This window comes from Bacillus rossius, chromosome 13, assembly GCF_032445375.1.
Source record: "Bacillus rossius redtenbacheri isolate Brsri chromosome 13, Brsri_v3, whole genome shotgun sequence".
Classification (NCBI taxonomy): domain Eukaryota; kingdom Metazoa; phylum Arthropoda; class Insecta; order Phasmatodea; family Bacillidae; genus Bacillus; species Bacillus rossius.
This window is the reverse complement of record NC_086340.1, coordinates 4,731,041-4,756,978: the sequence shown is the minus strand read 5'-3', so window position 1 is coordinate 4,756,978 and position 25,938 is coordinate 4,731,041. Positions and strand designations below refer to the sequence as shown.

At 35.8% G+C, this 25,938-nt stretch overlaps 1 long non-coding RNA gene across 1 annotated transcript; it reads right to left on the bottom strand.

Annotated features, from left to right (window-relative positions):
• Positions 1 to 985: 985 nt before the first annotated feature.
• Positions 986 to 25,938, bottom strand: LOC134538633 (uncharacterized). Its single transcript, XR_010076180.1, has 2 exons — positions 25,359 to 25,938; positions 986 to 1,928 (listed from the first exon to the last, which is right to left on the bottom strand). It is a non-coding gene; the product is annotated as an uncharacterized LOC134538633 (long non-coding RNA).

The following is a 25,938-nucleotide window of genomic DNA, read 5'->3' as shown; positions in this document are numbered from 1 at the left end:
AAAATGTGTAGTTCCCAGCTTCGCCAGGGATGATCACAGGGTGATACATTGTCCGCGAGTTAAAGCAAAATGGATAGCGCTATATGGCAGTGTCGTAGACACAGAGGAATGACACACAATTGCTGTTTGTATGTCTATGATCTATGATTTTCTGTTTACCCGTGGCGATCGGTTGAACGGTTTAGAAGTTGATGCGCTGCAGCACCATCTAGAAGCGAGTTATAGCAAAATGGATAGCATAAAAACTTTCTCCGTGAAAAAAGACTTCGATGTGCCAACTTTCATGGCGATCGGTCAAACGGTGTCGGAGTTTATCGACGCCATACATACCAACATCCTATTTTATACATATAGATTCAGTATGAAAAATCACTTTGCTTGAAAACACACTTCAAAGCTTTCACAAATAAATTTAGTGAACGAATCCTTTAAAAAAACATGAATAATACTATTAGAATAACCGATGGACCAGTCCAACCATCCTTCGAAATAAAAACTTACGCTTATTTCAGTAATTTTGAGCCCCTGACGCGATGGAATTAGAATTTTTTTTGATCGGAAAGTTTGTTGTGCCCGAGAATTTCGTGGCAGTGGCGTCAGAGGTGTGTCGACGATGATTGGTTATCTAATTTGAGGGGCTGGAGGAGGCATGTTTAGGACTATTGGAACTCGTGCATAGGGACGCCAACAGTTCGCTCTGGCGGACAGTTTTTGCATCAAGTCCCGAGCAGTCTGAAGTTACCGGCGAAGTCAAAAAAACACCCTTCGTTTGATCATTTTACGTCACAATGGGGCTCGAAGAAGAGATGTGGAGATCATATAAGACGTGTTGACTTTTATTTAAGTCATAAACATCGTTATATAAGGCTTGCTATCAAACATGTCATCTCTGAAAGCATGAAATCAAGCGTGATTTGATTTCTTTTTAATTAGTTTTCTCTGTCGATATGATCGAGGTTAAATGATGATTCTAACAATAACATAATTACATCAATGACAATCTTTATAACAATATAGTTACATCAGTCATACAATCAGTCTATTAACAGCCTCAGATAATGTTCCATATGCCCTACTGTGATTGGCAGCAGAGTTATCGTTCCGCGGTGACGTGTTCAGCAGCAGTTATCAGTGCTTCATACCTGACACCTGATTGGGCGGATACCCCAAGTGTACCAATCACTACTCGCCTTACATTTCACTGGCTATATATGAACACAAACGCCAAAATTCAAGGCTCTTAGTCTTCCACTTGAAGATGACTAAAACAAAACATGCTGAAAATTCAGTATATAAATAGCACACGTAATTAAGAATGTTTGTGACGTTTATTAATAATTCTTTGCAAAATATTTAGTTGCCAATTTTTTTTCTATAACACTTCAAATACATTTTTGTAATTTTTTGCAATTATGTTACTATTAAACTAACCAAATTAACGCTATTTCTCCACATTTAACATAAACAATGAAACTATACGTAGTAACTGAATTGCGTTAATTTTAAGTTTTCATTTATTCTGTCTTTGGTTGTGCAGAATGCAATTCACCAGTCTTTTCTCACACTTAACCACGTGAACAACCATTCACATAATGAAAATGGTTAAATTATCATTAAATTTATTAAAAATTCTAGGAGGAATTTTATGAGATAGTCTTAAGATATTTCACAGTAAAGTGACATGTTCATTTGCAGTGTTATGAGAGATCCAGCAACCATAGTTTCCATGAAGCTGTAATGCAAATGTAACATTTGCGTCTGGTCTGCCTCTCGGGGGATGTGCTTGCTCCAGAAGCCGGCGGGGGTTCCACAGTCGCGCGGCGGCGACTGTACGGGCGCCGGTCCGTGGCGCGCGGGCAGTGGCTGTACCGCCTGCCCGGACGAAGAGAGCCGATGATGGCCGACGCGAGCCGAGCCGGATCGAGGCCCTGCAACACATCGGGGCCGATGTTTTTAACTCCCTTTAACGGGAAGCCTAAGATGCACATAAAGTTCTGCCATTCCCGATTACACCCGAACAATTAATTCACGTTCGGCCAACCTCGGGTTCATTTATATATATTTATATTTCTCTGTTTATTTTAATGTAGCTATACTAACCTAAATAACTGCCATAGTGTTTTAAAGTGTTTTGATGTAGCTAACCTAACCGACCACTTTTAATATTTGAATTCGTTTTTCCTGCGCAAAAAATAAAACAAATCCCGAAGTTGGCCGAAGGTGAATTGTTCGGGTGTAGTCGGGAATGGCAGAACTTGGTGTGCATCTTAGGTCTCCCGATGTTCAACACACGGCATGAGTCGCACATGCCAGGCAGAGAGAACCAGAGCCAGCCCGGCATCACCCTGCAGTGATCTCGGGAAAAATTAACCGAAATTGGGATTCTGGAGTGAGATATAAACCCACGGCCTCTGGAATGAGATTCCAGTGTCTTAAGAAACCTCCGTCGCCCCACGTCGGGTAGGGGGTGGTATGATTAGGTATTAAAAGCGTGCGACCCGTTCCAGGACATTATTTTATGTTTACGTTCCAAACCGTTAAACTTGAAAAGAAAAAAATATATCGCATACTTTCTGCATAACTAGCTGGAAAAGTTTTATTTTTTAAATTTTTTGTGTAGTATGAAAAAAGAGAATGAAGTGGAATATAAAACTGGAACATTTTAGGTTCGAAGTCAATTTGACTAGCTTCTATGTGATATGGTTTAATTTCTTTCAAAAAAAAATATTTAATTTTACCTGGCCTTTAAAAATCATCAGATATTTTTTTTATTTTAAAGGGAACATAATTAAAATATTCTGTAATTATGTTAAACCATACCACGCAGTAGCCACCAGCATTGCCTTTAAACGCAAAATTTTTCAGATGTTTTTTAGTTCTTCTTACTCATACTGCACAAAAATGTGAAATTATTCTACTTTGCCAGCTAATCATGCAAAAAGGTATGCCCTATAAATTTTAATTTTCATCTTGTTAAAATTCGACCACACAAAAAGTTTACAATTTAAACCGTGTTAAACGTAAAAATAAAATAATGACATGTAACAGGACATAAAACCTTAAATAAAAGAGAGTTGCATTTTAAAGATTATTTTCGTTAATCGCCTACAATCCAAACATATTTTTGATAATGTCCCTAAACATGTAAGGCAATATAATGAGAAATTCACTGTACCTACATTTATACAGATATATAACTTCCATTGCATAGTACCTATGAATGTTGTATAACATGTTTGGGAGAATATGTTACATAATAATTTATTTTACGTGAAGAAATTAGGACACAAACCTTATATACCATATAATAATTAACATTCTTGTACCTTTGTACCTGAACGCCTTACAGTAACAACTAAAATTAAAAACAGTATTCCTATCACAAAATAATATAGCTTGGAAAACTACAGCATCTGCAATACACACATGTAAACAAATTTCAGCTTAACGTTTTGTCTAAACCAAAGTTTCATTTTATAAGGGAAACAGAAGCATTACGAGTTAACTGCAACTTCAGCTAGGTTTCCCGAATAGCGACAAGAATCGAACCCGGCACAATAGTGCTGTGAGATTGCATTATTATAGCTGGAGAACTTCAGTCCAACGTGCGTAATACACATAACTGTAAAATAACTAATTAAAACTAATTGAAAAATGAATGGGTTCAAAGGCGTAATCTTTTTAGTATTGAACATTTTATAGCTTCATGGAATATATGTATTTTTAAATGGTTATGTAACAGTTTCTCTGAAAACGAGGCTAAATAATACCAGGCATTTTAAATTTTGTTATAATATTTAAATTTAGTGGATTATTCACCAGGCCTGTTTTAAATAATGCATTGACAACCAGTTAACATATTTTCTCTTTTTTATGTATTATATATAAATACTTTAAAAAGAATATAAATTGTGGTTAGATTTAAACTATTTCCCAGTGTAATGATCATCTTGAAATAGAATTTGGCTTCGTTGAATATTTTATGAAATACGCTTCCAAATTATTTTAAGTTTAGCATAAACTGGTTACATAAATACGCGAAAAGTTTTTTCTTAAAATAATAACTAAACATAGAATTGATAACTGCAATAAGTATTTTATTAAATATGAAAATTAATGTTGGATAAATTTTAGCGATTCCTTCCAACGCCACGAATTCATTTGATGTATAAAAAAGCAAATTGCACACTCCAAGACATTATATTTGTATAAAATATATTTAAGATAACATTTGTTGCTTTGTTTATGTTGTTAAATTTTAAGAGTTGTAAAAATTAAGAGCTCATATCAAATAAAAATGATTTTTGTATTGGAAAAACGATAATGGCAGATTATGAACCGCAAACGTGTAAGGAAGAAAACATTTAATGTAAGGTGTTTTTTTCCAGTATAACAATTTTCCAGTAAAACATTTTTCCTTGGGAATGATTTTTCTTGCGATGAGAAAGGGTTTTTAGAGTCTGTTGCTTTGAGCGAAATGATAATGTTAGTCAAATTTCGTAATAAAATTTACTTGAATGTTTTTCATTAATTGAGAAAAGACATTGTCAGAAAGCTTTTATTCTGCGAACACCCGGTGTAGCCTATGTCTGAAATATTCGTTCCTTTTGATGTAAAAAAAATGTGCAAATATGTCCATGCTATTTTAGGGAAAATAAAAAATACTTATTTTATAAACCTTGGAGATGTTGAATCAGACAGAACTCGTAACGTGATGAAATGTTCCATCGGCCGTTGGGTCAGCTTTATTTACGAAATATGAACATAGGACACTTCTTGGCTTCTGGATTTAGAGCGTGTCCACGGAAATGATGGTGCACATAAAAACTTTTTTTTTTGTACTATTGCAAAAGATTCCTTTTAAAACCAGTTGCCAAGAAATAGTTTGTAATATTACAAGCAAAATATTAGAACTTTGTGCAACAGATGGTTAGGGTTACTTTTGCCCATATGTAGTTCTTACAAAAATTGCCGCATGATTTTATATTTTAATTGATGTAATATTCAGCATAATTTCTAAACCATGGTAACAATTATCGAATTTTTAACAGTTTTGCTTTATTTCGTTTTATCATGCTTATTATTAATGTGCGCAGTTAACACTGTACAGATAGTCAAGGAACGGTTTACAAATAACTTCAACTATTGGAGATCCTGGGACATCACAAATCACAAATTCCCGGGTAAGAATCCAAACCCAGTGTTGCGAACACTATTTTGTAGAGATTCAGTTGTTCTGATATAAACGTACGAATTTACGAATATATGTAATGTTACGTGAATATTTCTGTTCCATTTACAAAAAAAAGAAGTTTACAGTGTGTGAGCCCGTCCGTTTCGGCACGCCTGTCGCAGCCATCGACAAGCCACTGCAGCCATTCCCACGGTTGCGGCCTGGACCCAGAATCCGAAGCTTGGTTCACGGAAGCCTAAGGAGAGTGTAATTTTTCTTTAACGAATCTCCTTCGCGAACAAGCGAACCGGGGCGATATTGTGTGAAGGCACTCCTTGTTTTAAGAGCCACTTCGTTTCTCCTTCACGAGCAAGCGAGCAAACGAGGAGCAGCAACTTTTCTTTTCGTCCCCCCACCCTTCTCAAGCTGCACGGGGAAGTCTTATTTTCGCGACAGCAGCAGTAATCCCCACACTTACCCCCGTCCAACAGCTACCCCCTGCACCGCATTGTTTAATCTGCTTTGCTGGAACCCCTTCAAGACTAAAGCTCACAGCATTATCCAATTATGATTAAAAGGTTACTAAAAGTGTATTAATTAGAGGGGTGGGGTAGGAGATGCCCCCCCCCCCTACCCTGGCCCCCCTCCAATCCCTTAATGTGTGAGGGACGTGATTTTCACCATTAAAAGCACCCCCCTGCTTTTGTCTTTTTTCAACCCTCTTTATTTCTCTTCTCTGCTGCCTCGTGTCTCTTATGCAGCCACTTTTATTCACCCACCCCCTTGGCATGGGCTCAATATCTCGCTCCCAATAAATCACGCCCCGGGATGTGGGAGGGGTGGGGGCATCAGAAGAATGAGGGTGTGTTCGTCCTTTGAGAGAAGGGGGGAGGAAGGGGGGAAGAGGGATAAGAGGGGCATCTCAGGGAAAGAATGACGAACGTCGAAACGACATTCGCCGCGTGTTAAGATTTGCTCTCGGCTCGCATGGACTGGAAAAAAAAAAGGGGGGGGGGGGGGAATATAAACCTCGCGATGAAAATACGTTCTCGCTGCAATAGAATCTGGCTCTCAGTACATTTTTTTTCCCTCGTCGCTATTTTTAACTGTAAAAATATCTCAAATTCTTCACAACGTAATTTCACCGTTTTTGACGTGTGAACATCTTAGCTCTGAGTATACTTCGGTGGGAGTGAGTTATTTCGTGAATGGAATGGAAGTCGCATGGAACGGAAATGTGTGACCACGGCGCTGCCATCTGTGACGGATGGCGTAAACGTTATAGTATTAACTGTTTGATGGATTTTAACAAGATGGGCAGTATTTAAATAAAATTCCTTGTAGAAAATCAGGTAGTTTTTTTTTTTCATGTATTTTTTTAGCTTTTATCGGAGCCGGTTCATTATATAGTTCAACCTTTCGCTCTGCAAATCGAATGTTTCAATAGTCGGCGTGGCTGCTCCGGCAGCGAATTCAAACGGCGGGTGCGGAAACTGCGTGTGATTCGTACCAATGATATGTGGTTTAAAACAAAATTTTCGTATACTTATCACGCTCGGCATTATTTTAAAGAATTCTACGTTAAATTTAGTGTCTGACATTTATATTGTAATTTAATTTGCAGTATGAGAACACATCAATTTGTTCGTTACCGAGGTTAGTTGTTTACTGGAGAGCACTGAAGGACTCGCTCACATATTTTTTTTTTAAACAATAAAGTTTACGTCTTAATTTTAGGAAGCAGGATCACTTAATTAATGCCCTACAAACAAAAATTATAACTTAAGCATCAACAGACAAGAGTATTCGAACGATGGGTTTGTTATGTCAACGCCTTCCTGTAGCAAGAATTCAAAAATCTCTTTCATCAGCTGAAATGCGCTTTCAGTTTCATTCTTCCCATGCGTGACTATACCTTACACGTTGGTGAAGTACACTCATGAAGTTAAAATATTACTTACTGCAGTCTACTAATATATTTGTAACCAATCTCATAGGAAATGTGAAATTATTTAATTAATTCAAAAAAATTATTTTGGCTAGGGTAGCATTAAAAATAATCATCTTCGAATGAAATTTTACAAAGTTGATTAATCGTTTCTTGAGATTTAGTTTCTCTGTACAGATCTCTAAAAATGGTATGAACTTAAAGCTTCGCTATAATTTTCAGATGTTATCCCTTATAACGAGCGGGAAAAAAAAAAAATGAGGTATGAAGAAAATTTTGCTGACGTGAGTTGCGTCGTTCTTCCCCCGAGCCCAGCTTGTCTCCTATACAGCAGAATCCATTTGCCAATATGGCAGCGCGGACGAAAACATTAAGTGCCTGTATGAATTTCAATCCTCGGGCATTGTGTCGACTTTTCACACTGCAGCCCCGAGGGGGCTTCCCCCAGACAAAGCTGGACATTGATTTTCTGCCTTTTTTTTCTTCCCCTCTCGTGCCCTGTGTGCGTGCCGGGGCGTTTCTTTTCATCCTCTTCATCCTCTTCATCCTTCTTCCTTCTTCATCCCGAACCTCCCACCACCCTCCCGACTCCAGAACACCATGAAACACCTCTCCTACAACTTGTATCACGAGGGAAGATTCAAGACGAGTAGTTGACGAGTTTCGCCTCTTACAGCGCCCAGGCTGGGTTCAGGAACTTCGCCGGAAACACAACAGCGCAACTAACGCAGGAAAATCACCAACCCTACAACTTCAAGCTGTACAACTGTAGAAATAATCTTCGTCGTCGGACTTCGTTTCATAAAATATGTCGTTTTTTTTTTCAACGAAAACGAGTGAAATTCGTAGTAAATGGATGTAAATGCATAATTTGTATTTACTGCAAGATAATTTAATAAGTGAAAACGTGATGGACGTGAGAAAAAAAATGATAGTGTGTACTTATGTACGCGCGTTAGAAGTTATAATTACTTAGCGTAATAAAAAAACTAACTTTACTTTTGCATGCAAATAATAAATAGAAATAGAATCATATAAGGACTGGAGTGATATTACAAATACAGTTGGTAAAGTATAAATTTAATCAAATTAAAAAAATTAAATAAATACTTTATAGTCAATATTAATATAAGCGTGTGTATAAAATTAATTATTTTATTTAGTACAATAATCGAGGTCCATTTTAATTAATAACGAAATTTCAATAAATATGCTGAATACTTATTCTTATTTATTAATTTTAGTAATAATTAAATAACAATGTAATAATTTATCATGCAAACAAATTATACCAACGGGATCATAACTTCACTTATATAAATACACTTGAAAAAGTTTTTGAAAAACAATTTATATCAATAATATTCACAATAAATAATGTTTTTATTTACATGGACCAGTATTCAATATCAATCACTAAAGCGTAAGATTTAAAAGCACATATATAATTTTTATTTGTATATAGCTTTTCCTCATCCGGTCAATTTTCGATGCCTAGTGAGCGCGCATCGTAAAAATTAACTCTAATCATTTTGTCACAACGCTGCTAAAGAAGTGAAACTTCAGAAATATTCAGTCTTCTAAATACGTCTGCACCTTTAATAGTTTTCGGATCACTTCACTCAAATACACAGATGGCGGAGACGCAAGCCGAAATGCAAGGAACTGGAAGTTGGCCGACGCTCCTTTTGCGTTTGTTGTGTTTTGCGTGGTTTACGAGCTGGTTATTCAAAACTTTGTTTTTAACTTTTTGTCTTCTGTTTCTTGCGTCCTTGTGTTTCTTGAATAGTTTAGAAACCCGGCCTAAAGGCACTGTCACGCTATCAAACTTTTACTTCCATCTTCCAATAAAGTTGGACAAGTAATGTTGGATGTGATGTTATGGTGACACCGCAAATGTCACTAGCATAGCCATGTTTGTTTGACAAGTTGGATGACTTGAGTTGACAGAAAATCTTTCTTATACCTATAGGACTTATTCTGAAATATGTTGGATGTTTGACGGTAACAGATAATCGGCATTATGCCCAACGAAGACAGAAATGGCTGCATTTCCGTCTCAACAAAATTTTTAAATTAATCAGACCAAAAAAAAAGTCTTTGATAGTGTGACAGAATTCAAAACATGTTTGAAGTTATCTGTCCAACTTTACGTTATTGAGTAACTAACCCTCAAACTTTCTACAGTTGAGAGAAAATTTGGCAGTTTTGACAGTGGCTTAAGGTGTCTTTTTGACTGAAGGTGGCTGAATACGACACATCCTGAAGAAAACTGAACTTTCACATGCATTGTGCGATCCCATGTGTGAAACTGTAAAACCATTTTCTTTATGGAAAAGAAAAAAAACAGAAAATATTATTATTAATATGAAATTAATCTTACACCAAACCAAAGATAAAATTATTATTGTTGGTAAATTTTTCTTTGGTATGTTTGGCTTATTTAGACTTAAATACTTTGAGGTTACAATATTTGGGATCGCAACACAAAATTATCCTTTACCTTTAGCAATACCAGCTAACTTAGGCTTGGTTTCTATGGCAATTCAATCTTACTTTTACTGCAAATATGTATAGGCCTACATGCTAGACGAAAAAGTTCATTTTCGATAACATAAATTAGAAGTAGCTCATATTATCAAGCCTTATATACCCTTAAATGGCCTCCGTTCACTGTGATTTTAAATTTTCTTTAAGGCCTTAAGCATGGCAGATTACAGCATTTCAAAACTTTTATCATTTTTAAGTATGCAGTCAACTATAGGTTTCAAAAGATACAGTGAAATGATTACTTATGAACTGCGTCAGCTTATACTAAACCAATTGGTTAAAATAAAAGTTAACTTTATATGGCAATAAATTTATTTATGGCAGAAAAAAAAAATATACAACTGCCAGGACTTTCTTTATGGAATTATTGTTCAGCGTCTATAGTATTTGATGTTACTTTTGACGTGGTGCCTATCTGTAGCTCTTTTAGGAGTAATGTCACACCTAGACGTTGCGGTTGATGAATTACTGATAAGGTTTATAAAAGCTATGATAGCAACTGTGCCTTTTCAGGAACAATAATAATGGTTGCCCACGAGCTGAACGTCATATAAATACGAGTCCGGTTGGACAGAGAGATAAGTCATCTTTATTTGGTGCACCTGAGTTTTGTTCCCGTGAGCACTCGAAACGCGCATGGCATGAGTTGTGTTGATACTGTTTCGGTCACGCGACTTTCTTGAACCCTCTCCGCTGTGTGTAGAAGCTTTTATCACGGCGCGAGACATAAAACAAATAATTTTTTTTTGTCCGTCACAAAACGACACGCTGCTTTAGTACGTATTGCGCTAACGCAGGGTCACGCACGCAGTGTTAGGTCTTGCCCTGTGCGTTCGCCGCATAGCTGAGCTGTGCTGTCCAGCCGGGGAGACTTGATCACGTACCTCGGAATATGTTTCACTCAGCAGTTGGAGGGAGATACAGAAGTGCAACTCTTCAGAGGAAACATGTGACGCTATCTGTCGGTTGGGCCCATAACTACTTGTGGTAGGTTCGAATCCAAAGTGTTTGCTTTTTTTTAATTTAACTACGCGACAACTAATTGTGCAAAGAAAAACACTTATTACTGGTTTGTAATAAAAAAAGAACAATCTATATAAATGAGTAGGAGATGATGTATTTCTGCTGTGCCATGACACAAAATATGTGGCCACCAAAATAAAGTGAACTAATTTTTCACTGGTTTGATAGCCTGACAATAGCCAATGCATTACAGATCGCTATCTATGTAGCTATGTTAGTAATATATTATAACAGCTACTATTAAGCGTGTGGGCCCTGAAAATATTTCAAAAACTAGGTCTCAGTCTCGGCAATTAGAGTTTCTCCTCCGGGGGTTACATGTAGTTGGAACATTATCCGAACAGGATTATTTCTCATTCAGACGAAACAGGTTTTGCAAGTACTTCAGAATGACATTTCTTCTATGGTTGCTTATGATTGGTTGGTTTAAGGTCAACAGTTTTACCCCCTGTGGGTAGTATTTTAAATGGTGAATGATAACAAACATGTGTCTTTTTAAATTCTTTTGAGTGTATCTTGTGTTCCTGACATACAATTAAAAAAAGAACAATCATAATTTATATATATTTTTTCTTCCAATAATTGTTCGATAATTCATAATAGAGTATTACAGTTAGCCTTCTAATATTCTGAGTTAACAAATAAAATATGAACACAGGATTTTTCTGTATCCAAGCACAGCTTCAATGAGCTAAATAAAATGAAGGAAAAAGTTAAACCTTTAACCCTTTTGTATTTTCGTCCACTGAAGGGGACAATTTATTTCTTAATGATACATGGATTTAATGAAACCTCGAACGTGTGGGTTGAGGTGTACCTTCATTATAGTGGATATCACACTCTATGACTGGGAGATAAAAAAAAATGGAATTTTACTTTTATTAATTATTATAGAATAATTAAGGATTAATAGTATAGTTAAAGCGTAAGTTTACTACCACATAAAAAAATATATAAAAAATGTTTTATATCTTAAAACTTGACAAAGTACGACTGAAAAGGTTAACACACCGAGGCTTCCTGTCGCAACTGAACGAAGGTCCGAAAACAAACATGTCCGGGCTGGGCGAAGGGGACCATCCGGCAGTACGAGATAATCACCGGAGCACACACACACGTCGGACGGAGAAAAAAAAAAAATTTAACAACTAATTTCCAAGAGAAACAGCCAATTAGCGTCGTGCTTTCGAGCGGGGCGAGGATGTCTTAGCAAGCTGACAGGGTGTGCCCCTCCTCCATACCACCCCCTTCCCCCCTCCAACCACCGGGGGTTCCAGAGTCGCTCCGAGGCGGACCTCAGCTGGTGAACCGAGCGATAAGCGACCCTCTTCGCGCTGCCGAGTTGTACAACTAAACATTTAATTGTTAATACCTATCCGCTTTTAATATTATATGATAACCGTACATTAGATTGTATTAATTGAATTATAAAGAGTAATTACTTTTCAACACCTCAATTTATAATACGATTTTAATGAACTATAGATACTAACTAATAGAATTCTTTAATATAAAAAACATATAATTAATACTTAATAATAGAAAGGAGATAGACCATTTTTATGTAATTATTATCTTTTTTTTAATAAGAACTTAATACCACGTAAATAATATTTATTTTTTACTTAATATATTGTTATTATTAATTAAATAGTAACTAAAATAAAGGTTTTAATAATTTATAACCATGCGAATGTGTGTTGTATTTTTTTATCCTTTCACGCAGCACCGGAGCAACGGATTGACATGATTTTTTTTTTTTTTTGCATATTGATAGTTTATCGGCCGGAGAGTAACATATAGGTACTACATTTATAATCATGGAATTTCATTCCTAAGGGAGTAAAAAAAAGGGTAAATTCAGTTATATAATATAAAATCATAGGAGGTGAGTTTGTGTCATTTCTGTATGTCCGCCACACGGTCATCTAGTAATTTCTAGCAACTATCTATCCTTCTCCTTGGCGAAACCCATCTGCTTAGTGAAGCTCGCGGCTGCTAGCGAACTAAAGACGCTAATAAAAGTTTAGTTTAGAAACTTCGTCAATAGATGGCGTTTCCTTGAATTCATAACGCGCTATCGTTTGGTGCGTCCGTCACGTCTTGCCTAGAAGTTACCTGTATGTCCTAAAGACTTTGAACTCATTAGTTATGTTCCTTATATTTATATATTATGTTTAGCCCGGGCAACGACGGGTACTTCGATTAGTAGCAAATATACGTATATATTTTGTTTGTATTGAAAAAAAAATACTTTTTCTCGTGAATACCTGGAACGCTAACAAAAATGCTTAGCACCGAAAACAATTAATTAAAATCGTAATTCAAGTGCGTAATAAATATGATTCCCTTATTATTATTATTATTATTATTATTATTATTATTAGAGTTTCTGATGACGTATATACTTAAAATTAAAAAGCTGAAACTGTGGACTTCAAACATGTATGGCTGTCAATATAGCAAAGTTCAGAATTTCGGTTCACAGCATTCTACCGGTGATTGGTTGAGGACGCAAACCAATGCGCATATGAGGAGTGAAAATATACGTTGCTTGATAATATAGATAAATAGTGGTAGGTTTAAATTAAAACGTTTTTATTACATATGTACGCCACTGCTGATTTATACACTGTTTATCACAGAGAAAACCCCCCCAAAAAAAAACGGTTTAAGAAATGAACGCACAAACACGCAGAAAAAAAAGCCAAAATCAGCCATGCCAAAAGTTAAACGCATAGAGAGCACAGAAAATATCGTGGGAAAAAATTATCACAGCATAGACTAATACAGAGGCCTCACAATGACGAGACAGTTGCAACTAAAACCTCAAAAACAGACCAAAAAAAAGTTTTTACAACACAGCGACAAACAGACGAACCCAACGGACAATCTGGACAACACAACGAAAACACAACGACAATACAACAACACAACAACACTACGACAACACAACGACGCACAGGTGAACACAGCGATTATACTAAACACATATTTTGAACAAACAACGACGAGAACACAGACTAACACAGCAGGCTTGCTGCGACACAACAGTTCCGTGAGAATAAACAGATATTCTGGACAACACAACTGAAGAAAAATTATCCTCTTAGTGGGTTTACTGTTTTGATTTCCGTCGGCTATATGCCAATGAGATTGCCAGAGACTCTTTTTGTTTGCACGGCTAATTAAGAAGAGATTCGTGCTTGTGTTTATAAAAGATTACAACTTTAACTAGGCCTATGTCGTCATCAGTTCATGCATATCAACGAATATCAACTTATTATTAGTCGAAAACATTATTTAGGTATGTGAGAATATTATTCGCCTAGAAATGTTTTGCTTGGCAAAAACTTTGGACAGTTTCTGAATATCTCTGCTAATCTACCATGTAGTATAGGCCCCTACATAAGTTAAAAACCCTTTCTGAAATAGTTGTTGTACAAATTTTATATTTAAAAAAAAAATGTTCATCCGACGATCTAATTTTCAAATCGATGATGTTAATTTTTCTATAACATTTTCATAAAAATTTAATAGGAAAATCAGGGTTATGTTAGCTAGGGCGTGTCGGCATTAAATTTTGCATCCCGCATGTAAGTGCCCAGGGTTTTCCCTGTGTCTATGCAGGTTTTACCTGGGCCTAACTTATCTAGTTTTTTAGTCTAGTATAGTCAGTGAGGGGGAGTTAGTCATGGCTAAAACGTTGCCATGGCTGGCCAATCCCCCTCCTAGCACATGATGCATGCTCCCTCTCCCGCATGGCTTAAACCCTGCATGATTAGGGCGTATGGGCTTCGGCCTGAGACGCACTTAGAGTCTTTCCCTACCCAGACCCCTCCCAAATACACTTAGTTATTAGTTAGCTTAGGAAAAAAAATTGGTTGTCTGTAAAGTCGGTTTACGGACGATAGTTTAACGTGACAACGTCATAACAAAACATTAATGAAATGATTGCATATTTTTATGAATAAAAATGAATAATTTTTATTGAATTATCACTATTTTGTATGGATACAAAGGAGTGAAATGAAATCTACAATTTAATTGATAAATTTACTTTTATTTGCACTCATTAATTCAAATATGTTTATTAATTTAACGAAAAGATTATTTTATTTATAACTTTTATACAAAGAAGGAGTGAAATGAAATCTACAATTTAAATGATAATTTTACTTTTATTTGCACTCATTAATACAAATATGTTTATTACTTTAACGAAGATATTATTTTAACTATATAACGTTTACACATGTTTGTTATTTGTAACTTCTTCCAATCTGTGTTATTCTGTTAAGGATAGGAAGATGATAGGAAAAGTAGGAAACGAACGGGAGTGTTTCAAGTTTAATGTGCCTCGAAAAAGTCAAATCGATGGTTGCTCCAATCGAGTGGAAGAGAGATAGATGCGGCGCAAGCGTACAATGAGCGTAACGGGACAATGTGCGTAACGGGACACTTTTTCGCGCGTGCAGCCGGCGTTCATCGATTTATTAGACGTTGCCACGTCAAAAAAAAAAAAAAGCGGCGGTGATGACGGTGTCCGAGGCGAGCAAGCCGCGGGGTAGTGGACGTGTGTAGGCCGGCAGGTGATCTACCTGAGTAGCGGGCAGGTGTCCTCTCCGACGGTAGGCCTATACTACTCGGTCCCGGCGTGGCTTCCCGGCTCGCCCCTGAGGCCTGCCCCCCCCCCCCCCCCCCCCCAGCGTCACTTAGAACGTCACAACTTACATCAGTCGTAACATAGAATTTTTGTGTTTATTTATTTATCTGTGTGTATTTATTTATTTCAGAGGACGTGTTAAGGTTTCACTTTATTTTTTTGTCATAACACTATATTTTCTTGATAAATGTTACTTGTTCAATTTTTTTTACGGTTAACTTTTTTTTCTTCTCAGAAATCATGATATTTTTTTTCAGTTTTTGTACAAGGATAAACCTATACTTACTAAAATCTAAATTTAATCTTAAATTTTTCAAGAATTTTTAGGTTGCGTGTTTTTCTAAGTTATGATTGTCCTAACCTATGTTTCGGTCACGTCTCACTTTCTGGTTGGTGGGGGGGGTGTATTTCTATTCTTAATTGTGTAGCTCAGATAAATAAAAAAAATTTAACTAGCCATAGAGCTTATTGGCACTAGAAAAATGATTCTATTGCCGATAAGCTCTATGGCTAGTTAAAAAAAAATTATTTATCTGAGCTACACAAGTAAGAAGAGAAAACTCCCCCCCCCCCCCCCCCAAAAGTGAGACTAGCAGAAACATAGTTTATAACAATCATAACTTATAAACACGCGACTTAAAATTCTTGAAAAATGTAGATTAAAGTAACTAGATGCACTTATACACAAGTTTGCTTTTGTCAGTGCTACATTTTTCCGTTTAATTAAGTTCATTGTAGTCAAAGTGTAAAAAAAGAGTAAATAAGATTTATTATTATTATTATTCTACTTCCATTGAATGATGATGTGCCCGATGTTAAAGCATGTTTTGTTGCAGTCATGGACGTAGCCCTAACCCAAAAAGCCAGAAGTAGTTCACGCTTTGCCCTCGAAAGACCATACAATCTCCAATCTCTATATGGGAAGAAGATAGATGCTGATACAAGACAACTGGATAAACTGAGCAGTTCATCCTGATTGGCCAAACCTTCCAGCAATCATGACCCGCCCACAGAGACCAATTACCTCTCGACTGTGAACACTCTGGCAGAACACCAGGCCTTCAGTTGTTGAAGATGGTAGCCACAAGGCATGCCGAAACGTCTGGCCCTCCAACCTAAAAGCCAAGAAGACGATGATATTTTGGGCCACAAAAGCTTACGATCAAGATGCGTAATGTTTGTTGCTGTTTGTTCCGGGTGTTTTGAGTTGTTTTTTGCTAACTTGACTTTTGACAGGATACAGATATTCATTTTTAAAATTAATTTGGAATGTAATTAGAGAATAAAGCTAAAGCTTGGGGTTTGTATTTTAAGGCTCCGATTTCACAAACAATGTTTTAATTATCATTATTTGCCAGTTATAGATTTTTATGAAGAAATATTTCGAAAAACTGTACAATAGAAGTAAAACTGCATTTATTACCGAGTCATGGAAACACATAAAATTAACATATAGTGAGTTGAAGTGTGTCAATGTGAAAGGCAACAATCTTAATTTTTTAAAATGGCCCATCAAATAACGTCGAGAATATTAGTTAAGCAAAAAAAAAAAAACATTTTTCAACTCTTAGATAGTGAAACATCTAAGTATATGCATTTCGATTAAGGGGATAGAAAAAAAATAACGTCAAACGCAAGGTCCCAAAACGGAGAGTATAGACAGGCCAAGTTTCCATTTACGTTTCGGTCGGACGACGTAATTGCTACGAGACATACGAGGAGAAAGTTCTCCGTCGCCTTAACTGGACGAAATGCCTTTTTTTTTTTCTTCTTCTTTCTGACTCCAAGTCGCAGCGCCCACGTATATTAGTATTCAAGGGAGGTTCGACGGAGGGGGAAATAACAACCTCCTCGTGGATGTCATCGGACGAACAGCTGGTTCGCTGCCATCGAGGTTAATGGCAGTCCGTGACTGGGGGGTGGGTTGAGACCCGCCACTCGTTTATTCGATCGGCTCCGGAATAAAACACACACCCACCTGCCGCAATTTGGTCCAGAACCTTCCCTCCCCTCCACTCACCTTTCCCAAAACCTCCTTGGGCTAACGAGCACGTAGATAAAGGGGGTGGGGGGAAAGTGGTTTTTCCGCCCGGACGTATTTCACCGCCGCCTCGCGCTCTCTGCTACTAGGCGCCCGGACGGGCGTCTTAAACAAAATAATAATAATAAATAGAGCATCCCGGGACGTTCAACACTTGCTTGGAATAGAGTTTTCCTCGCCAGCATAAAGCACTAATTAGAGTCTGTTCCCTGGGTCTCCGAGGCATATGCCATTCCGAGCTCAGTCTTGCGACGTGTCTCAGATGCTGGCCGTGAATACGGATCCTTTATGCCAATTTGTTGTGGATGCATGCATAGCCAGGTGTCGTGGAAGAGGGGTGGGGGCCAAAGGAGCTATAAGATATGCCTGTTTCTGGTGGGTCAGTGTTGTGGATGGGGTGGATCACTCCCCCCTCCCCCAGTAGAGTCCTCTTCAGGAATTTTTTTTTAAAATACATGGTGCTTTAAAACGCATTTTTAGGCTATCTGTGGAACCTTTGGATATTTTTCAAAGCATTAAATTTTTAGGTAAAAATTGCCACTTACAATGCAGTACTAACTGCGCATATTAATAAGCTTGATAAAACGAATTAAAGTCCAGTTATTATATATTCGATTATATTTTCCATGGTTCCAAACATATTTTTGAATGAAACATCAATTAAAATATAAATTTATACGCCAAAGAAATACTTAGTATTATCTAAAAGAAAAACATATTTCATTTATGCAAAAATAACCATAACCGAGTTGTACCAAGTTAACATATCTTTCTTGTAGTACTATAAACTATTTTTCTTAAGATAAGACTTCTCTCTAATTTTGCTTATTCGGTGGCAATGAATTGAGCTGCAGTATTACAAAAGATTCCTTTGGAAACCGGTTGCTGAAAAATAGTTTGTAGTACCTACTACAAGAAAGATATTTTAACTTGGCACAACTTCGTTCGCCTTGGAAATAATAATTCACGCAGGGTATTCAGATACAAAAGTGGGTCGATTATTGTTTATTAAAATGTACACTAAAGTTATTAATTGAAGTTTCCATTTAATTTACAGTTTTGATTAACGATCAGAATCAAGAACAAACATTTTGTAGAACCACAAACTCGATAAATACTATGTATAGTTCAATGACATGCACAATTTTGAAAATATATATCCATCCCCCAAATTGCAAAACGATTTTTTTTCTAAAAACATTTAAGAAATTTAGATTTTTTGCTGTCCACGGCTGAAAAAAGTATGAGGCTACTTAAGAAAACGCCTGCCGTTGTGTTTTATCATCTGTCACTGGAAAACATAAATTAACGGAAAATGTTAATATTTTTTATTTAAGTGGGAAGTTTGTGAGTACGAATTTTTTTTTTATTCTCTCATCTAGTAAAATTAGAACATTCTATTTATTTTTGTACTCCATTGTCCTTCAAGTGAGATTCTTTACAGTTTTAGTGGATTAAGTTTCTAAGTAATATGCTGGGTACTCCAGTTGTCAAGTACAATCTGTGAAGAGGTAGTCCTGAGGCACTGAGAACACATATTCTTAAGTAATTGGTTTGCAAGCATACGCACAGTATATGTTTAAAATTAAGGTGCAGGTGTGGTTATAACTGCATGTTTTAATGCTTCTTGAAAAAACAAAAGGTATTGGTATATAATTATCATGATACTTGAGGAACAGTTTGAGGTATCAATAAAATAAATACTCCATTTATCCCGTGTTTATTACTATGTATAAAACTGTTTTAAATTTCAAGCGAACAACATCTGCAGTTTAGAGTTTAATAATTTCATAAGGACATGAAAAAATAACGAACCATCTTTACGGCCGTTTAAGGTAGTTTGAGCTATAATGTCATTACACGGTAGCGGAAGTGAATATCGGTAACGGAGGTAACGAATATTGTTCAATGGGGCAGGTGTTTTAAAATTAAGGCTTACGAATCAGGGATGGATAAAGAAGAGGGGGGGGGGGGTTTGAAGAGAGAAAAAGAATAAATTATAGAGCAAGGCAAATGTAAACCCCTAAAAGTTTCTCGACGCTTTTTTTAATTTTATTTTTTTACAGTTGTGAACATTCTATGTGTATTTTATTAATTCCAACATCCAAGCAACTTACTAAATATTTTCAAATGAAACTTCTTCAAAACTAGCTACACATAAGTTTTTCGAATGAAGTATAGCTGTGTGAATGTTTCAGACATGGTGAATACTTATTTTACAATTACTTTCCCACGCCCAGGAAATTTCATCAGGTTAAGGGCGCAGTTAAATCGTGTGGACGGATTAGTAAGCTGGCTTCAATAATAATTTTGTGCCCTTTCTTATGCATTCTAAGACCTTTGTCTTGTGAAGTTTCTCTTCTTTCTCGAGTGTTTTTGCTTATAATATATTTGTTTCAGGTATCTAATTTGCTAACAGGAGAAATACTTAATATGGTATTAGGCCTACTCATAAATCACAAAACGACACTTGTACAATTAATTATTTGTCTCGATTGGTATCATTATTATCGAGTAAAGCATACAATTACTCTTTCACCAGCAGAATAGTCGAAAAATAAATTTCTCAAATTTTAATTTTTCAAAAGTAAAAATTGGTTGATTGGAACCTAAACATCAGAATTACTCACACCTGTATGTACATATATATATATATATATATATATATATATATATATATATATATTAAACATTCGAGCTGTGGTAACTGTTTGGCACGGAAGGATAAACAGTTTTAAAAAAGCACGCTTTCTTTTAAGAATCAATTTAAAACACATGTGTATAAACAATTCTATGTTCCAAAAATTTATTTGCGTATCTGGCCTTTTAATTTAAATTTATTTAGTCAATATTATTTAGATCTGATGACAAAGATAACATCAGAATGAATGAATTAAGTTTATGTTCTCTTGCCATATATATATATATATATATATATATATATATATATATAAATATATATAATATTTCGAAAGATCATGTCTACCACTGCACCACTTGCCTTGCGGCATAGTTATTTCGTCTTATCTGTAACTGTTTGATCACCGTTAGCCCAAATAGCAGTAGATTTGGCCTTTTTCTGTGGGTTTAGTTACATATATGGTTTTATAATAAGGAAACACATATTTATTATATAATGTATATTTATAATAGTAAAATTAATTTTTTTAACTGTCAAGTATTTTTTCGAGTTTACTTCTTAGAAAAAACTTTAGACCCGGTAATAATATTACTTTAAATATGTTTGCATACTAACATTCTGAACATTTTGCCTTACATTTTCTTTGTTACAATAGAGTCTTGAAATTTAAATAAACGCCGCTCACATTTCACATTTTTTTTTCTTTCGCTGCTATTCTCGCAAGCAAGATAACTTATAGGCCTAATCCCGAGAAAAAATAATATTAGTGTTGGCAAACTTTATCTTCGTTAATTCTTTCTTACATGTATTTCCCGCCGAATACTTAGATTTAAAAAAAAAAAAAACTGTGTTCCCTGTAACTACTAAAGGAAAGAGCCATTTTCCCATGGAAATGTTAGTTTGCCAATGGAGTAAGAGATACGCAAAAAAACCTAAAAAATAAAACCAAGCAGAACATTTCAAAAATTTTCGTTTAGCCAATGACGTGGCATCTACCACACCTACCACACCTGAAGAAATAAAAATAACACTTGTAATGTGTCCTTAGCTTTTGTTATGCACACTGAGAATAAAAAACAAATGTGTGACATTAAATATAATTTGATAACTAAATATTTTGTTAGAACTTAAAGTTTGTCTTGACGGTAATATTTAATCGTTTGGTTTGTCAAAAGAATACAACTTGCTTCGCAACTAAGTTAACATTATAACGCAAAACAAATTAAAGTATGAAACTGTAATTTTTTTGTTGTTCCGAGAAAACAACTGAAACCTTAAATAAACATGCAATGTTTTTATTTCTTCTGTTCAAACATATGTTTGATTTTAAGGTCCAGTATTTTGTGCGCTCTGTGAAAACAGCAAGCAGTAGTTCTTTAAAATATTTATTAAAACTATTTTGACGTTTAATATTAACTATTGTTATCTTCTGCGCCGTATATCGAAATGTCATAAGTTCAGACCTTTGCCAGGTTAGTTAGAATTTCAAACCATTACATACAGGTATTATACTTCAAGCACTGAGAGGAAGCCACTGATTACAAATTTCCACTAATTTATTGCCTGAAATTACAAGCGTAATTAGTTTGTGTATTTTCTTTTAGTTCGTAGTTAACTCAACTTTACATCCGCAATCGCTGATTGGTTCGTGGTCTAATGAGCGTGACTGATATTGGCAACTTTAAGAAACAAATTACCCGTAACTACATGCAATTTATCTTGTTAAGCTGGCATCCAGTTTCAAAAACGTAAATAGTGATTGCGTGAGGGTGTTTTATTTTTTTTACAGCAAGGATGTAACTTAATTGCAGTAATGCATTTATGTTCATTATAATTCGGCCATTTTCTCGACCCGACATGCTTATACGTTATTCATAATCACACCTGCACTAATTTCAATTGCAATTTTTTTTCTTAATGAGAAGAGAGAAATAGAAACAAGGATGTAAGCATTCTTTGTTTAAATATACCAAAAAATAACACACGTTATTGTTTCTACAGAATAATCTGTTTAAATTTTGTAAGTGTTTTATTCTTCTTATCTGTTGCGCGAAAATCCAACATGACTCATAATAACGGGTGCCCATAAAAGAGAGTTCCAGTTTCAATTGTATATTCTAATAGTTTAATTTAGACTATTTACAACAATTCGTACGTGAAATTGAAGGTAAACTATCCTAGTTTCTCTTATAAATGTTCAGTATAAGCATCTTTAGTTATACGGCACGCATCCAACCTAAATTCTAATGGTTCCTTTACTTTGGTTAAAATTCCGAAGTTATGGAAGCAATTCTGTGCCTGAACTCTGGTAAATCATTATGTAGAGATGGAACGTAGACACGATCTTTTATAAAGTCCTAAAGGAAAAAAATCACATTGCGTTATGTCAGGTGAACGTGGAGGCCAGCGAATAAGAGCCCTGTCGTCTGGAATTGCCTCTACCATCGGCGGATGTTTCCGCCACATAAGGGTATCACAATTAAATTTTAAACGAAACGCACATTGAACTGAAATTACAGATTCACTCTCAGCAAATTGCAGAACACAAAAATTTTTACGCTCAGGAGTCGCCAGTTTGCGGAGGTGGCGCTGCAAGCGAGAAAACAACAAAGCAGTACTCAACGCATGCACATCTAAAACGGAACGAGTTACTCTTTGATCGTGACGAACCAAAACTCTAAAATGATTACAGTTTATACTAAAAACAAATTTATAACTGGGACATTCTTTAACGGACATACTGTTAATGAGCACTGATTCTGATAGCATCTATATGAGAGCATCCGTGAGATGTTGAAACTTACTTTTGCGCTCATATTGCATTGCCAGCCATGCCTTCTGAGAAAAAGAACTTACAAATATAACTGTAAACTCAAACTGAGATTTATGTTGAGTACACAGAAAAATGATTCTGTATGTTTTACAAAAGATCCGTTTGGGAAACCAGTTGCCAAGAATTAGTTTGTAGGTAACACTTCAATAAATATATTGTAACTTTGTACAGCTCATTGCTATGGTTATTTTTGCATATATGAAATACGTTTTTCTAGATAACAGTGAGTATTTTTTACGAAAATTGGCTTATAATAATTGTATATTTTAAACCATGATAGAGATAATCGAATGTTCAACAATTTGTATTTTATTTCGTTGTATAGTGCTTATTAATGCGCACAGGTAATACCAGAAAGCTATTCAGGTAACGGTTTGCAAATAACTTTAAATATTGGAGGTACTGAGACAACACAAAGTCTTAACACTCGGGTAACAATCCGAACCCAGTATTACAGCGAACTATATTTTGTAGTGATACAGCTGTTTTCATGCAAATGTAAAAATTTACAAATATCTGTAATCTTACACGAATGCTTCTGTTCCATTTACAAAAAAAAATTACAGTTTAAGTGCATGAATATAAAAAAGTTTTTTTAAAAGTGAAACGTTTTTATAGCCAGTTATGTAAGTCGAGGCGATGACTCATCAGGCGTAACGAAAAGTGCAACGCTCAGGATTGGGACGCTAAATGGTTTATACGGCGAGGAGGAGAAGGAATAACTATTAAAGAAGAGTGTCGGATAACAGATTTCTCATCGCTAGAGACCTGCAAAAGTAGCGGTTTCGATGGCCTTCATGATAGACTGCACATACCCCTGTACACTCGGGCAAATAACGCAAGTTTCATTGGCTGCCGACTTGTAAGTCGTCTCAGCTGGTTTGTCTTTGATTCGATCCTTCTTTGGTTGAGGGTTATAACTGGTTGAGATTCGTCCAGATGAACAGTAAGCCAATAACAAAATTATCTAAGAGGTATATGTGTTTGAATTCTAGCCTATCACAGAGTAAATCCGCGAATTTTGCAGGTCTCTTCTCATCGCCATGTTTGTTACAGTTGTGGAGCTCCAACGCTAAACTCCAATGTGTAGCATACTTCATTGTGTGATTTATTCGTTTAAGAGATTTATTTAATATTTCGTTTTTAACTTTGTATTGGATTATTGAAGTGTGAAGTTTCAATTCTGGAAGGCAACACATCCATTTTGAATATATATTTTGATAAGCTGAATATTAGTCTTACGTAACTTGACAAGCCATTAATTTTCTTTGCAGCGGTAAATTTTTACATTCTGCGACTATTTCCACAAAATACAAGAAGACGAAATACGAGGGAAAAGAAAATATATATTTCGTTTGGATTCAAATTAATTTGTAGTGAAATTTATTTCCATTGGTTGAGGTGCGAATAAATTTTTTTTTAAAAAAATATCACGAATAATACAAAATAAAAGAGGTGTAATAGTTTGGGTTTTGTTCGCATTTCGAGCGTACACATTTGGCTTCTGCTAAATATGTTTTTTTATTTTGGACAGTTTATACACGGAATTTAATAGAACATATAATTTTAAGCAGAAAGAATTTTGCGGAACCAACATAATGATTACATTAATTCAACTTTACATATATTTTGTTAGGTTCAGTAACTCAAACTTGCTACATGTGAAATTTGGTTTGGCCAAAAAAATTGTGTGGGTCAATAAAATATTTGTTCCACCACATAAAAAAAAAACTTTGTCTCGTGGATACCTAGAACACTAGTAAAAATACTCAGTGTGGAAAATAATTCAGTAAACTCGTAAGTCATGTGCGTAATAAATAATCTTCCCTTAGTATAATTTTTTTAGGGTATTTGTAATGTCGTCACTTAAAATTAAAAAAAAAAAAAACAACTGCAGGTTTAAAACATAAATGGCTGTAAATATATCAAACTTCAGAATTTTGGTTCAAAGCACTTCAAAAATAAAAATAAAACGAAAATTTTGTTTGGAAAATTTCTAAACGAGTGTTGACGTACAAAATATACAAAAAAAAGAAAGAACTCTTTAATACTAACGGACAGAACAAATCGAACCCAAGATCCATTACTGAACTGTCTTGAGCGAGGTTTTAAATTTATTACCTTTATTTACCGATGGTAGGAATTTATATTTGCAGATACCCTCAACAGTTTTGTGCCATTGGGTTGAAAGGAAAAAAAATAACAATTCTAAAGTTGGCGATTGACTAAAGGTTCAACAACAAACCACTCAAAATAGATCACCCTTCCCCTTTTAAATTCTTTTGACTCAGTGGTATTTAAAAAAATGTTTTGTTTCATTTCTTAAAACTAACATTTTTTTTTATAATTGATTAGATACAACTTAAAGATAAAAATTATTTAACTTCCAAGATGAGCACAGCCACGTGTCTACAGAATAAAAAAACAAAAGTGTATATTTAGGTCGTTAATACTAAATAGTATTTTATATTTCGGTTACTTACCCAGCGATGTCTTGTAGAGGCGCGAAGAGGTGTCTTCTCTATTTTTTCCGTTCCCAGTCACTCGATGTCTCACGTTTGCCTGGAATCAAAACTGTTGTGAGAATAAAGTCGTAATTAAAACTTCATCTTCGACCTCTTGCCCGGCCGAATGTTTCGTCCTGTCGGTAGACCTGTCAGGGGGTGATTATCTCATCTCCCCCCCCCCTCCAGGCTTCCTCCTCCTCCGGCAGCTGCAGTCGTCCACATCTCACGCGCCGACGACTCGGAAGGCCGCACGACTTCGGCCACAAAAGCCCGCGTTACACGAACAGCGAGCATGACGAACTCCTCTCTGCTCGCAACAGAGGCCCGACACGATGTGTTCCAAAAGGCGCTTACACCGGCCCGAACTCGCTCCTTTGTTGTCAATCAAAACTTTGCTTTTCCCTCCTCCTCCTCCCCACCCCTCCACTTCACTACTTCACCCTTATTTTTCCCCGCGAGTGTTGGAGCGAGGAGGAAGAAAATCCCGCCCGGCAAAAACCGAGTGCGTAGCGTAAGAGGGCGTTGCGACCAAAGTTGTGCTCTCTCGAACAGATGT